The following is a 13,551-nucleotide window of genomic DNA, read 5'->3' on the forward strand; positions in this document are numbered from 1 at the left end:
TTTTACCTCAGAAACTATTATGAGAACTAACGATTATTAGAACAATATACTGTATATTAATGTTTACACAGTTCTGATAAAACATTTATGGATATTATTTTATAGTTTTAACCCTTTCAGACCCTGTTTTTTTGTATAACACTATTTGAAAGCTTTTTGATGTCTATTAAAATAGACCAGCCAACCAACAAGTTTATATGGATATCAATAAAACAGTAGAGTTAGCTTGGCCCCATTCACTGCAAACAAACAAACAAACAAAAAAAAAAAACACTGGAAGAACAGTAGGTTAGTACTAGAGCCATTGAGTAACAGCTCTTTTTTTTTTTTTACTAATTTACTGTGATCTAGAACAGTTTTTAATACTGTTTTTTTAATGTTTAAAGATGGTTTATGAAATAAAAAGGTCAATATAACATATCAAATACATTACACACAGGTTTCCAATGCAATTGAAGTAAAAAAAATAACGCCTAATATATTGTAGTTAACTGGATTTATTTGCTATATAGCAAAATATATAGTCAGATATCAGAGCCTTCTACAGTATTATTATTTTTGTCACTAGAGATAATTCTGGTTTGAAAGGGTTAAAATTAGATATATACAATTCCAAGTGTTATCTACCATGATTTCACTTTTCCAAAAAACAAATTCTCTATTCTCTACTCTTTAGTGCAACAGCCAAGTTGATGGTTAAGTTAAGCTTAGCTGTCGGCTGAGTATTTTTCCTTTTTTGGCCAACGACTAAGAAATACAATCAATTTTTAACTGCAGGTGGCCAACAGCAGGTTCAAAGTCCATGAGATCCAAGAGGGTGAGACATTTATTCAAGCTGCAGCTTGTTAATCTGTACCTTGATTCAACATCCCAAAGTTGACCTAATAAAAGATAACTTCCATTGTTCAACTCCTAGGAACTGTTTAATCATATACAGTTTGGGAGAGCACACTGGGTCACTGAAATTTAGTGTCACCGGGGAAAGGACGCACACCAAATGACAAAACACTCTTTTTCCGGGTATTTTATTCCGATAGATCCCACATGGGATTTTTCTGAAATATAAAAATGTATATGAAATAAAACAAATATGAAATAAAAGCAAAATAAAAACAATCAGCACTTGCTGAGCAGAAATATTAGTCTCAATGCACAACAACACTGCACCACCTATCTTTGACTTACTGCAACTGCAGTGTACAGATTTATAGACTTATCAGAGCTTGTACTCAATTGTACTCAAAATAACAAAAATAAAATGAATACACTGTAAAACCCTAGCTTAGAACACAGCACAGTATTTGGTAGTGGCACTAATTACAGAAAATAGATAAATAACATTAATACCACCTTAATACCATTAACAGAGCTCTTTTTATATTTGTTTTTAAGCTCACCTCGATTTACTCAGCTTTACTCAACAAGATTTGAGCATTTCATCAAGTGATTCATTCAAAATACATGTTTAGAAAGGCAATATAGGCATCTACTACTGTTATAGGCCAACTAAACCTTATATTGTTCAGTATTTCCTGATTTTTACCTCTTATTTCATTAGGATGGCTCTGGATGGATCCTAAAATGGAGCACCACCATTCACTGCAGCTTGAGCCTCCTTCTCTACCATGCTCTTAGCTCCTCCCTTTCCTCTCTCAGGGTGACAACACTTCTGATTGTGTTTCTTAAAGTTACAGACACACATTTTAAAGGTGTATTCTCAATTCACCACCTGGCTACATTAGTTTACCCTTTTGCCTGTTTGACTGTCTTTATAAAGAAAACTGTGGTTTAAAAAAGCTGCTCTGGACAAGAATTAAGAGAGCACTTCAGTTTCTGAATCAGTTCCTCTGATTTTGCTATTTATAGGTTTATGTTTGAGTAAAATGAACATTGTTGTTTTATTCTATAAACTACAGACAACATTTCTCCCAAATTCCAAATAAAAATATTGTAATTTAAAGCATTTATTTGCAGAAAATGAGAAATGACTGAAATAACAAAAAAGATGCCTCAAATAAAGCAAAGAAAACAAGTTTATATTCATAAAGTTTTAAAAGAAATTAATATTTGAACAACCCTGGGTTTTAATCACATTATTTTTTTATGCATCTTGGCATGTTCCCCTCCACCAGTCTTACACACTGGTTTTGGATAACTTTATGCCTTATACTCCTGGTCCAAAATTTCAAGAATTTCAGCTTGGTTTGGAAAAAAGGGGGACGATGGCAGTATTTAAACAGCTCTGATAGCCACCTCTTGAACCAAAGTTTCAAACATTTTAGTGCATGAGATTTAGCAAAATATAAATAGTCAGTCTACCTTAATAAATCCATCCATAATCAAGGTCAACCTCGTATATATAGTATGAATGTGTACCAGTAGCTATTTTCAGCATTCAACAAGCCTAGGTTTTAATCACATTATATGTCATGCATCTTGGCATGTTCTCCTCCACCAGTCTTACACACTGCTTTTGGATACCTTTATGCCTTATACTCCTGGTGCAAAAATTCAAGCAGTTCAGTTTGGTTTGATGGATTGTGATCATCCATCTTTCTCTTGATTATGTTCCAGAGGTTTTCAATTCGGTCAAATCAACGAAACTCATAATTTTAAAGTGCTCTCTTATGTTTTTTTGTAGAGCTGTATTATTAAGGTTTTTAAACATCATATTTGGTAACACTTTATTTGGATGGTCCATTTGATGCCCTTGTTAATGCTCAACTAACATTCAACTGAATGTCTGTTAAATGCAACTTAAACATAGGTTTAATGTAAATGATTCAAGATAGAACATAACCCTAAACCTAACCTTAACTTTAAATGTTGGATGTTGAGTTACATTCAATAGAGAATAAGTTACTTTTCACCTTTTAGTTCAATTGCATTTATTAGACATGCAGTTGAATTTTAATTGAACTTCAGTTGAGCATCATCAAATGGACCATCCAAGTAAAGTGTTACCTCATTTTTTTTTTTTTATGAATAAAAAAACCTTTTTTGATACTGTTTTACAGAGTGTAGAAGAGACTGGAGATCTTTGGAAGTAGAAACTGGCCTTTAAAACCTTTCCTCTGTGAGATCATTATGTTGTTGCCTTACGATGCATAATACCACACACGCTTTCTGTCCTGCTTGAAGTGGGTGAGAACAGATTCTTTCCTTATATGTCTGACATTGCCAAGATTTCTCCCTGTAGATCCAGATACTGCCAAGACATCTCTCTCTCTCTCTCTCTCTCTCTCTCTCTCTCTCTCTCTCTCTCTCTCTCTCTCTCCAGAGCTCCAGGTTCCTCAAGTACATGGCCAACAGGATCCAGGCAAGTCTGCACACATGCTTAGTCTGAAAGGGAGGAACTCGATGTGACTGCCAAATAAATACTGAGGGTGAAAGCCAATGCCTGTGAGGAAAAAGGATCTGGCATTTTCACTAATGGGATCAAGGGGATCAAAGAGCCAAGGATTTAAAGCATTGTGTGTAATTCTGTAGAATTAAAGTCCTCTTTAAGAAAAGAAAGAACACGTTTCAGAAGCTCACCTTGTTGAAAACTTCCACAAGTTCTAAATCTTAAGTCTTAAATCTTAAGACCCTGGATAACTACAAACCCACTTTCACTACAGCGGGATGAGCTGGCACTGTGTTTTAGTAGTGATTTTAAAAGTAATCTATGACACATCAACCACATTAATGCCTCATACCTGAAAAGATCTCGTGCAAAGGTAAAGGCTTATCTTGGATGATTTGCGGGAAGATCATGTCATAAAACAAACATCTGCTGGCAGAACATTCAAAATTCTGGGGTAATTTCTTAACAATGTGTCATGAACTGATTATATGGTGCTCCTTTCGGTTTCGGCTGAGATGTGGTAGAAGTGATTAGAGAATGTGGTGAGGATTTCGAGATATTGAAGGGATCATATAGTATGTGGTGCACTTTGCAAATAAGAAGTTAGATCTTCATTATTATTCGAAATCAGGGGTGTCCAAACTTTTTTTGTTGGGGGACAGAAGGAGAAATATATTTGAAGTCACGGGCCACAGACTCTGTAATAAAACAAATAATGAAATATATCACTTTAAATAATACATTTTCCTGATTATTTCATTTACACACCATTTTACTTGACTTACTATCTTTATCTTTGACAGTGCTGTGTAAACTAAGATTTTTCAAATTGATGTTTCATTTCATGATGTTTCTTAATATTAAATTCCTTAATTACGGCAACTTTTAGACTCTTTGGCCCGTTTTTCTGTGCTAGAAATGCGAACTCTCTCCGCTTTTAGACTCTTTGGCCCGTTTTTCTGCACTGGAAATGCGCACCCTCTCCGCTTTTAGACTCTTTGGCCCGTTTTTCTGCGCTAGAAATGCACACTCTCTCCGCTTTTAGACTCTTTTCCCTCATTTTTCTGCGCTAGAAATGCACACTCTCTCCACTTTTAGACTCTTTGGCCCGTTTTTCTGCGCTAGAAATGCGCACTCTCTCCGCTTTTAGACTCTTTGGCCCGTTTTTTTGCGCTAGAAATGCGCACCCTCTCCGCTTTTAGACTCTTTGGCCAGTTTTTCTGCGCTAGAAATGCACACTCTCTCCACTTTTAGACTCTTTTCCCCCATTTTTCTGCGCTAGAAATGCGCTCCCTCTCCGCTTTTAGACTCTTTGGCCCGTTTTTCTGCGCTAGAAATGTGCACTCTCTCTGCTTTTAGACTCTTTGGCCCGTTTTTCTGCGCTAGAAATGCGCACGCTCTCTGCTTTTAGACTCTTTGGCCCGTTTTTTTTGCGCTAGAAATGCGCACCCTCTCCGCTTTTAGACTCTTTGGCCAGTTTTTCTGCGCTAGAAATGCGCACTCTCTCCGCTTTTAGACTCTTTTCCCCCGTTTTTCTGCGCTAGAAATGCGCTCCCTCTCTGCTTTTAGACTCTTTGGCCGTTTTTCTGCGCTAGAAATGCGCACTCTCTCCGCTTTTAGACTCTTTGGCCCGTTTTTCTGCGCTAGAAATGCGCACTCTCTCCGCTTTTAGACTCTTTGGCCTGTTTCTGACACCTAACATTCAAACTTTAAATCTCACTTCATAAAAACCTGCTTAACAGTGGGCCAACTTTCATTCTATTTCTAAAATACCTCACGTTTGGACACCCCTGTTCAAAATGGACTTTTGCTGTAGTAAAACATGAAAAAAGTACTTATCATTGATGAATAGCACACATCGTTCCAAGATCCAGAAATTGTAACAGTTTGTCCAAACACCCTTTAGACTGGGTGACAAGGGGCATAATTTGCCCCGATCAGAGGTGGAAAGTAATGAATTACATTTACTCAAGTTACTGTAATTGAGTAGATTTTATGAGTAATTTGTAATTTTTAAAGTAGTTTTTAAAATAGGTAGTTTTACTTTTACTCAAGTACATTTTGACACAAGTAGTTTACTTCGCTACATTGGAAAACTCCCAATTACTGAGTAAAAAATAAAATGCTGGAAAAAAAAACAAACAAAAAAAACCAATTGGCATGGATGCTCGCGCGTGGAATAACGAGGCAATAACGTCCTCATGCAATACAAAATGTGCCCCACCCGACAGAGCTGCAGCTTTCAAAACTTCCACATCAAACCTGAGAAAGCATGAGGTGTAAGTACTTTTATCATTAAACAATCTGCTTAAATGTAAAAAAAAAACATGTAAATAGCAGTTAAAGCACAGCAATGGCAAGTTAAAAAAATAATAATGAGCTGTAAAACTATAAAATACTGTTTATAGTCACCTATATTACCATAAACGTTTAATAGTAAAGAAAAAAAAATGGATCATAGAAACCTATGCCACTTGTTTTATGGGGTGGTCTGAACAAATACTGCTTGAAAGGTCCAAATTATTATGTGGAACAATAGCTCATTAAAACAATGTAATTTATGATTTGTTTTTACTTTTTTACATTTAAATTGGGTACTTTTTACTTTTACACGAGTAGATTTTTAGCAAAGTAAAGGTACTTTTACTTAATTACAATTTTTCAGTACTTTTTCCACCTCTGGCCCCGATAAATCACTTTTTACCTCGTTGTCCAGCTCAAAGTAGCTGCACACCTCCTTGCTAGAATCTGGAGAGCTCTGGCATTTAAAACGAGGCATTAATAACTTAAAAAGTGCAGAAGAAGCTTATTAAAAACCACTGTTTACATCCCATAATAATGCTAGCTTCTGCTCCGAGCGCCGCCATCACTGTACTGATAAGGACAGACATATATATATATGACATATATATATATACATAGACTCCCCATAGCCTGCCTCCTATATATGTCTAGGTTATTTTCAGTTCAGTAATATCGGTGCTTGGAGCTGAAGCTAGTCTGAAGGCTGTTTGGACAAAATGTTAAAATTTCTGGATCTCGGAACTCTGTGGGAGAACGGAGGTGTGCTCTTCATCAAAAGTAAGTCCTTTTTTCATGTTTTAATACAACAAAAGTACATTTTACACCGGAGTTCTCCTTTAATGCAGGCTGCTTCAGCTAAACTAAGCAAACTTTTGTCATATTAAATAGTATATAGTGTAACATCCTTGAATTTAGTTATATCATGGGAGCAGTAGGCTTGATATCTAAGGGTTAAATTCAATCAAAGACAAACATACAATGTGTGTTTTTCACATTTGACTAAACATTAATATTATACTGATAAAGGGAGCTGTAAAACTTTATTTCATCTACAAATATCTTAGACTAAACAAGGAAACTTCCTTTAAGAAAAGTTTGAAGAAAGTTTGAATGTATAATCTCAAATCGCAATTCAACTGGAGACAAACATGCTCTAATACTCTTATTATTTTTATGTTTTACAATTATATACAGTACTGTGCACTTGTTTTAGGCATCTGTGGGAATTTTTTAGTAAAGAAAAAGCTTCTTATCTGTGAAGTAAGTGTTTATTAGCTCAGTAAAACGCTAACATTACAATAAATACAAACATTTCCTTAAAACATCTCTTAATCTCTCCTCCTCATCTGAGTTTAATAGAGTTAATATTTCTAGTTTTCATCATATTAATCAACACCTGGTTTGGTAAATTGGTAAATGTGGTAAATCAGGTGCGCTGCTGACGGAACTAAACATATCTTTATACACATGCTGTCTGAGGAGCATCCAGGAGAAATCTGGATCAGGAATCTCTACACTTTGTTCTTCAGCACTTGGCACACAGGATATAAATAACATACTTAGTTAAAAATGAGAATTCCTTGTTACGTTTTACTGTATTTATGTTTATTTGCATCTGCTCAAATCATATGTGGTGCTTTTTTCAGGTAAAAACACTCATATTGCTGAGATAAATGGATTAGAAAACGTTTGCACAGTACTGTACACACACTCATCACCAAAGAAATAGTGGCTAAATATTTGCACTGAGAAGGAAGTGTCAAGGAACAATCAATGATTAAACATTAAGACTAATATTGACTAATATTGGTCATACTGTATTCATTGAGCTACTCGTACAGAAGCTACAGAGTCTAATGCATTTGTAAAACAAGTGTTACACAATATTCCAGATATCAAAGCATGGAGATGTAGAGGTTCCTAATGGTGTCCGGCAATAATCCATCTTATGCAGCTTGAATATATACGTAGGTCCTGTCGCAAAATGAGCAGTATGAATGGAATTAGTGCTGTGCGATATGACGATAAATATCGTGGAGATATAGTCCCTATCGTTTCTACAGTCATTTCATCAATTATTCATGCAAATATGTAAAGCAGGCTACGATGAAATGTGTTGGCGTGGTCACTTTGCATAAACTCGGTTTATATAAGTGATTATAAAGTAATCTTCACAAAAAAAAGCTTCATAATGTGGTTTTGCGACGTGGTGCTGCTTTACGTTATTTTGATGGATACTTTAAAAAATGTTAATTGAGTTTATTTTGATAACTCAATTTAAATACCTGTATTTTAAAAAAAATTTAGCTACTGCATCTACCTCATCTGTTTTCATTTGATACATATATATTGCTGCACTAAAAGGTAGTAATTCTCATTTGAAAGTTTGGTTTAATGTCACTTTGAAATAAAGTTGGAAAAAAAGTAAGCAATGATATTATTTTGTCATATTTTTACTCAAATGTGGTATATCATGATATATATCGTTATCGTGATTTTGAAAATTCCATATTGTGAAATATGATTTATCCCATATCGCCCACTAGCACTAGATGGAATGTTAATAGAGTGTCCAGTAACATCCCACTTTTTGTTTTGATAATGAGTGTATTTTACAGTAATTTTTTATTTTATTTTATCTGTGTCACAGTTTTTTTTTGACAATTTTATTTGACAGTTGTGGTGTAAATCTTATATTTTTATATTTTCCGATTTCTCATTTGTGGACTAAAAGAGAATTCAAAAAAGTGCAAACAGCCTTTAAATTAAACCATTAAAAAAGATATGATACATACAGTACTAATCAGAATTAAACCAGCATAATTTAGATTTAACTTGAAACAGTTACAGTTAAAATGCTTGCAGCAACAAAACACTTAGAGCTTAGTGAACTTAGTGAACAGTATATCTTATTAAATTAATGCAGGGTTTATCTCCTTTTCCAGAGAAAAACAAACCAGAATATCTGGTTTAAAGAGATTAAAAAGGGGAAAACCCAATTGGTGACATTAAACAAACACAGGTTAGATGTGTGAGTGCTGCAGCCCCCCCGATTTTAGGAACTGCAACTGCAAGAATTATTAAAAGGCTGATTTGCTTCTATTTATTGCATCTTTGTAATTGTCAGAAATTAATCAGTCTGAGACTAAAGTGTAGAGTTTCAACTTTAACTCAGTGACTTTATCAACAATATTGCATTAACTGTTTAGAAGTTACAGTGATTCCTACATTGTCCCGCCCTTTTCACATGCTCAACCGCAACTGTACAAATACAGTTGCATTACAGTTGTGTTTTATAGACGTCTGTGGTCTGTTCCTTCATGTTTCATGACAAATTAAAAAAAGAAGTTATCTGAAGTTGATTACACATGCTGAATTTAAGGGATTACAGTTTAGGATGTAAACCACTGGTAAAAAAAAAATAATGATACAGTGGCTTGCAAAAGTATTTATGTAATTTTTGTTGAGATTTTTTTGTTGTTGAGTGTTTGACCAACACAAAATAGCACATAATTGTGAAGTGGAATGAAAATGATACATAGGTTTACACTGGATACATAGGATTTCTGCAGCTCCTCCAGAGTGACCATGGGCCTCTTGGCTACTTCTCTGACCAGTGCTCTCCTTGCTCAATCTGTCAGTTTGGTTGTGAGGTGACAAAATGTAAAAAGGTTCAGTACTTTTTCAATACTTTTGCAAACCATGGTAGAAAAGCCTAAAAAGCGTTTTTAAGATCGTGTGTCTGGGAACACCCAACTTTCACTCCTCCTATGTGAAGGATGTTTCTGAGATTGTTTTACCCACCTCTCTCTTTGTTTTTACCTCTTTTACCTCTTGATTACTTCTTGATTTGGTGTTTTTCAAAATAAGGAGACAGCTTAAAATCTTAAAAAATGATTTAAGATCTTAAATAAAGGAGAGCTTTTTAAAATTAAGGAAGGAATTTAAAATAATGAAGAAGCATCATAAGGTAACAGGAAGTCATCTCCAAATAGAAAGTATTTCAAAATATCAAGAAATTGTCTCAAAATAGTAGGAAATCATTTTGAGCCTAATGAAATGGTATCTTAACCCTCCTGCTATGGTGAGGCCTAAGCAGCAGAAACAACGTTTTTAGGGATTCGATTTTATTTTTCTAAATAAACATTATTGTTAACATTTATTGTCTAATTTATTCCACTAATTTATTCCAGAAGAAAAAAAGTCTGCTCCAGATATAATAAAACAATAAAAATAATCCCTTTATATATTTTAAACTTTGAAACAGGTCAGTCTGGCCCACAGCAAAACAGGAGGGTTAAATTAACAATATAATATCTCCAAATAATGACTTCACAACTCGAAATAATGACAGCAAATCTATTAATTATTAAAAAGTGAAACAAGTAAAGTCCATCTATCAGTTTAATTCTTCTCAACGCTGTAAACAAATCCACGTGTTCCTGATGTCTAAACCAGAACTGAGGATCGTGGACTCTCTGTCTCTTGTTCTAATGTGTCGTTGAGATCAGATTAAAGCTTTGATCAGTTTCTGTGGGACTCTAGTTGACGCCTACATCTGCCATTCCATTAGTTTGATTTTCTTTTTTAACAATCAGACATTTTCCTTTGAATCCAAGACATCCAATATTCTGTCTACGAGCCAATAAAAACTAGCACAGGTTTAAAGGGAACAGCAATGACTCCAGGCTGTATTTGACAAGGGGGACGGGCCTATAATTCCCAGTGTACACCCAACAAATACGAGCCAATCCATTCTGACAAAAAAGGCTGTGAGAAAATGTAACACTGGATAAGAAATGAAATAGCTGCGAGCAAAGAAATGCATGCCGTGACTTGTCTTTTCTCTCTTTGCCAAAAGATTGGTTTACATGTTCCACAAATACTTTTTTGACAGGCGGTAAAAATGAACAATGAACAAACAACAAATGGTTATACATTAATTAACAAAAGACACATTTATTAATTGTGCCGTTTGTCTTTAGAGCGGGAAATAAGTCACCTGTAAACCATTGGAATTTTGATGGCATTTAATAAAAGAAAACAGCATGTGATGAGCAGCGTTTCATCATTCATGAGTCTTTTTTTGCAGAACACAATTTATTTTAACTGAAATAAGAAACAAATCTTTTTGCTTATTTTAACTTAAGTCATTGGCTTGGGGGTATATGGTATTATTTTGGTGTATGGATGGTGTCACACCGCTTTATCAATATTTCCGTTTTCCCAGGACAATATTTCTCTCAGGATTTAGGCCCAATCCCATTTCACCCCTTGGCCCTACCCCTTAACCCTATCCCTCTGTATTGTGTGTACATACCGAGGGGTAGGTTAGGGGAAGGGATAGGGCTTGTAAGCTCTTCTTATGGAGATTTTTTAGAGGCACACTTCAAACGAGGTAAGATGGCAATACAAAGTGACACTTAGCACTATTTTAGCAGAGTTTAATGTGTAGTTTCAATGTTTTATGGTCGAATTCTTCATCACAAGTAATAAAAAAGGTCGCTAGTAGTTTGTCTAAGTAGCTAGTTAGCTAGCTAACTTTCCATTCCACCTTAAATGATGCAACAAACAGCAGAAGCTGCAGCATTTAAGGCGGAACAAACAATTAAATAAAATAAAAGCTAATCAAAGCTAATTTCAGCTCACATCACAGAGAAATTAAGAAATGGACAGTAATAGTTAATTTTTGCACCATCTCCCCTCTTTCTAATGACATACAATAAAATAAGGCCCAATCCCATTTCACCCCTTGGCCCTACCACTTACTCCTACCCCTTGTTTTGAGTGTAACCGGGGAAGGGACAAGAGGAAGGGATGAAATCCTCCTCCTAGAAACTTGGACAACTCTTCAAGCACCAAAAACATCATCAGGAGCGATAAAGCTCAGTAACCTAACTGCTGCTGCTGATTACCTAGTTAACTTTAGGGCTATTTTATGGTGTGTTTTAGAAAGGGGGGAGATGGTGGAGAAATTAATTATTATTCTTGTCCATTTCTTAATTTCTTTGTGATGGAGCTGAAATTGGCTTTGATGACATTTGGCTTTTTCCATTTTCCATATCATTTATTTTTCCTTAAATGCTGCAGCCTCTGCCTCAGTTGCGCCATTTAAGGTGGAACGGTAAAGTTACCAAGCTAGATACTGAGACAAACAACTAGAGATCTTTTTATGCTTGTTATAAATAATTCAGCCATAAAACATTGAAACTACACATTGAACTACTGTGATACAGTGCTAACCGTCACTTTTAACAAGGAATATATTTACTTTAGTGATTCTCATACCCCTTTGTTTGAAGTGTGCCTTTGAGAAATCTCCATATGAAGAGCTAACAAGCCCTATCCCTTCCCCTAACCTACCCCTCCAGCCTAACCAGAAGCAGGACACCTCTACACAGTGCAGGGGCAAAACAGATGGGTAGGGGTTACTCTGTTCTAAGGGGAAGGGGTATACTTGAAAACAAGGGGTTAGTGGTAGGGCCAAGGGGTGAAATGGGATTGGGCCTTAGTCAGTAAGGTGGCTAAGTCGACATTGTATACAGCTAAACCCACCTTTTGATTTTACTAATGTCATCACTGCTTATCTTTTCAATCGTGGCACATTCTCTCCAGGATGAGGAACTAATTTATGGCAGTGTCAGAGAGAAATTATCAGACATCTTAAATACCTCCTATGAGTAACACCCAAAACAGCACCCATGGTTTTTGTGAATTCCTCTCTTAAAAACTGCTGCCGTCTTGACAACAAATGTCATCACAAAGGAACCTAAAAGCACTGTTTCATAAAATATGTGAAAATGTGCGAATACACGCTTAAAAATGGAATATTTAAAGTTGTTAATAAAACGGGAAAAACTCTAAACCTTTCCTGTTTTAAAAGAACAGCTTTTTAGAGTTAAGAGTAAAATGTCTGATCTAAAATGTCACTAAACTAAATTAAAAATCAATTAATAATTAAGGAAAATATGAAGAATGATCTGTTCTCACAGTCCCTTCAGTGATATAGCTTAGCCGAATCGTAAACCTGACATCTTTCTGGTCACTTGACGAGACAAACATCTTTTCTCAAAACACTGTTATCTGTTTCAGGTCACAAGTCACCAGTCCTTATCAGATCTGTTTGATAGTATCTGCCTCTTTTATCAGTTACTTCTCTCGCACTTTAACGGTACTCATGTCACGAGCACAACTCATAATGAAACATCACAACATGTTTTGTGTGGTGGGTTTATATTTTGTGTTAGATTTAAGCTGTAAGTGAATAAGAGAGCCTGATGTCGGGGTCGGGGTGGTGCAGTAATGCAGGTAAAATTAAAAGCATGATCACTGAACCGAGAATTATAAACAGGATCCACTGTTCTTATACTTTAAATACTCAAAGAGTAAATGAGAGTAAAAATTAACTCTGACGAAGTTCAGCTAAATACAATTTAACTTGTAGGAGTTAATTTAACACGGACAGTTTTACCGCGTTCAAGAAAACTGCAACTTATTTGCCTGCCTTGGATTTGAGTCTTGCGTCTTCTTTGGGATGCTTTAATATGTTTAGCATGCATAATTCAAACAAACAAACAAAAATCCCTAAATAACTAGATGCAGGTGAAGGGATTAGCTGTTTCTATACTATACAGTATTGTGCCTACACTCTAAAAAACAGAGGTACGATATGAGTACTTTTTTGTACTCGAAGGTACATTCTTTATAATTGTACCCTCAAAGGTACAATACTGGTCTTTACAGGGTCAGATTTGTTCCCTCTGAAGTACAAAGTCATTTCTAACAGCAATAAGTACAGATTTGTACCATTTAACCAGCCAAAAGGTACATTCAGTATTCTGCATCACTGTACTAATGAACAATATATATTTTAATTGCACATTTTTTATTTGAAAGCCAGA

This window comes from Astyanax mexicanus, chromosome 18, assembly GCF_023375975.1.
Source record: "Astyanax mexicanus isolate ESR-SI-001 chromosome 18, AstMex3_surface, whole genome shotgun sequence".
Taxonomy (NCBI): domain Eukaryota; kingdom Metazoa; phylum Chordata; class Actinopteri; order Characiformes; family Acestrorhamphidae; genus Astyanax; species Astyanax mexicanus.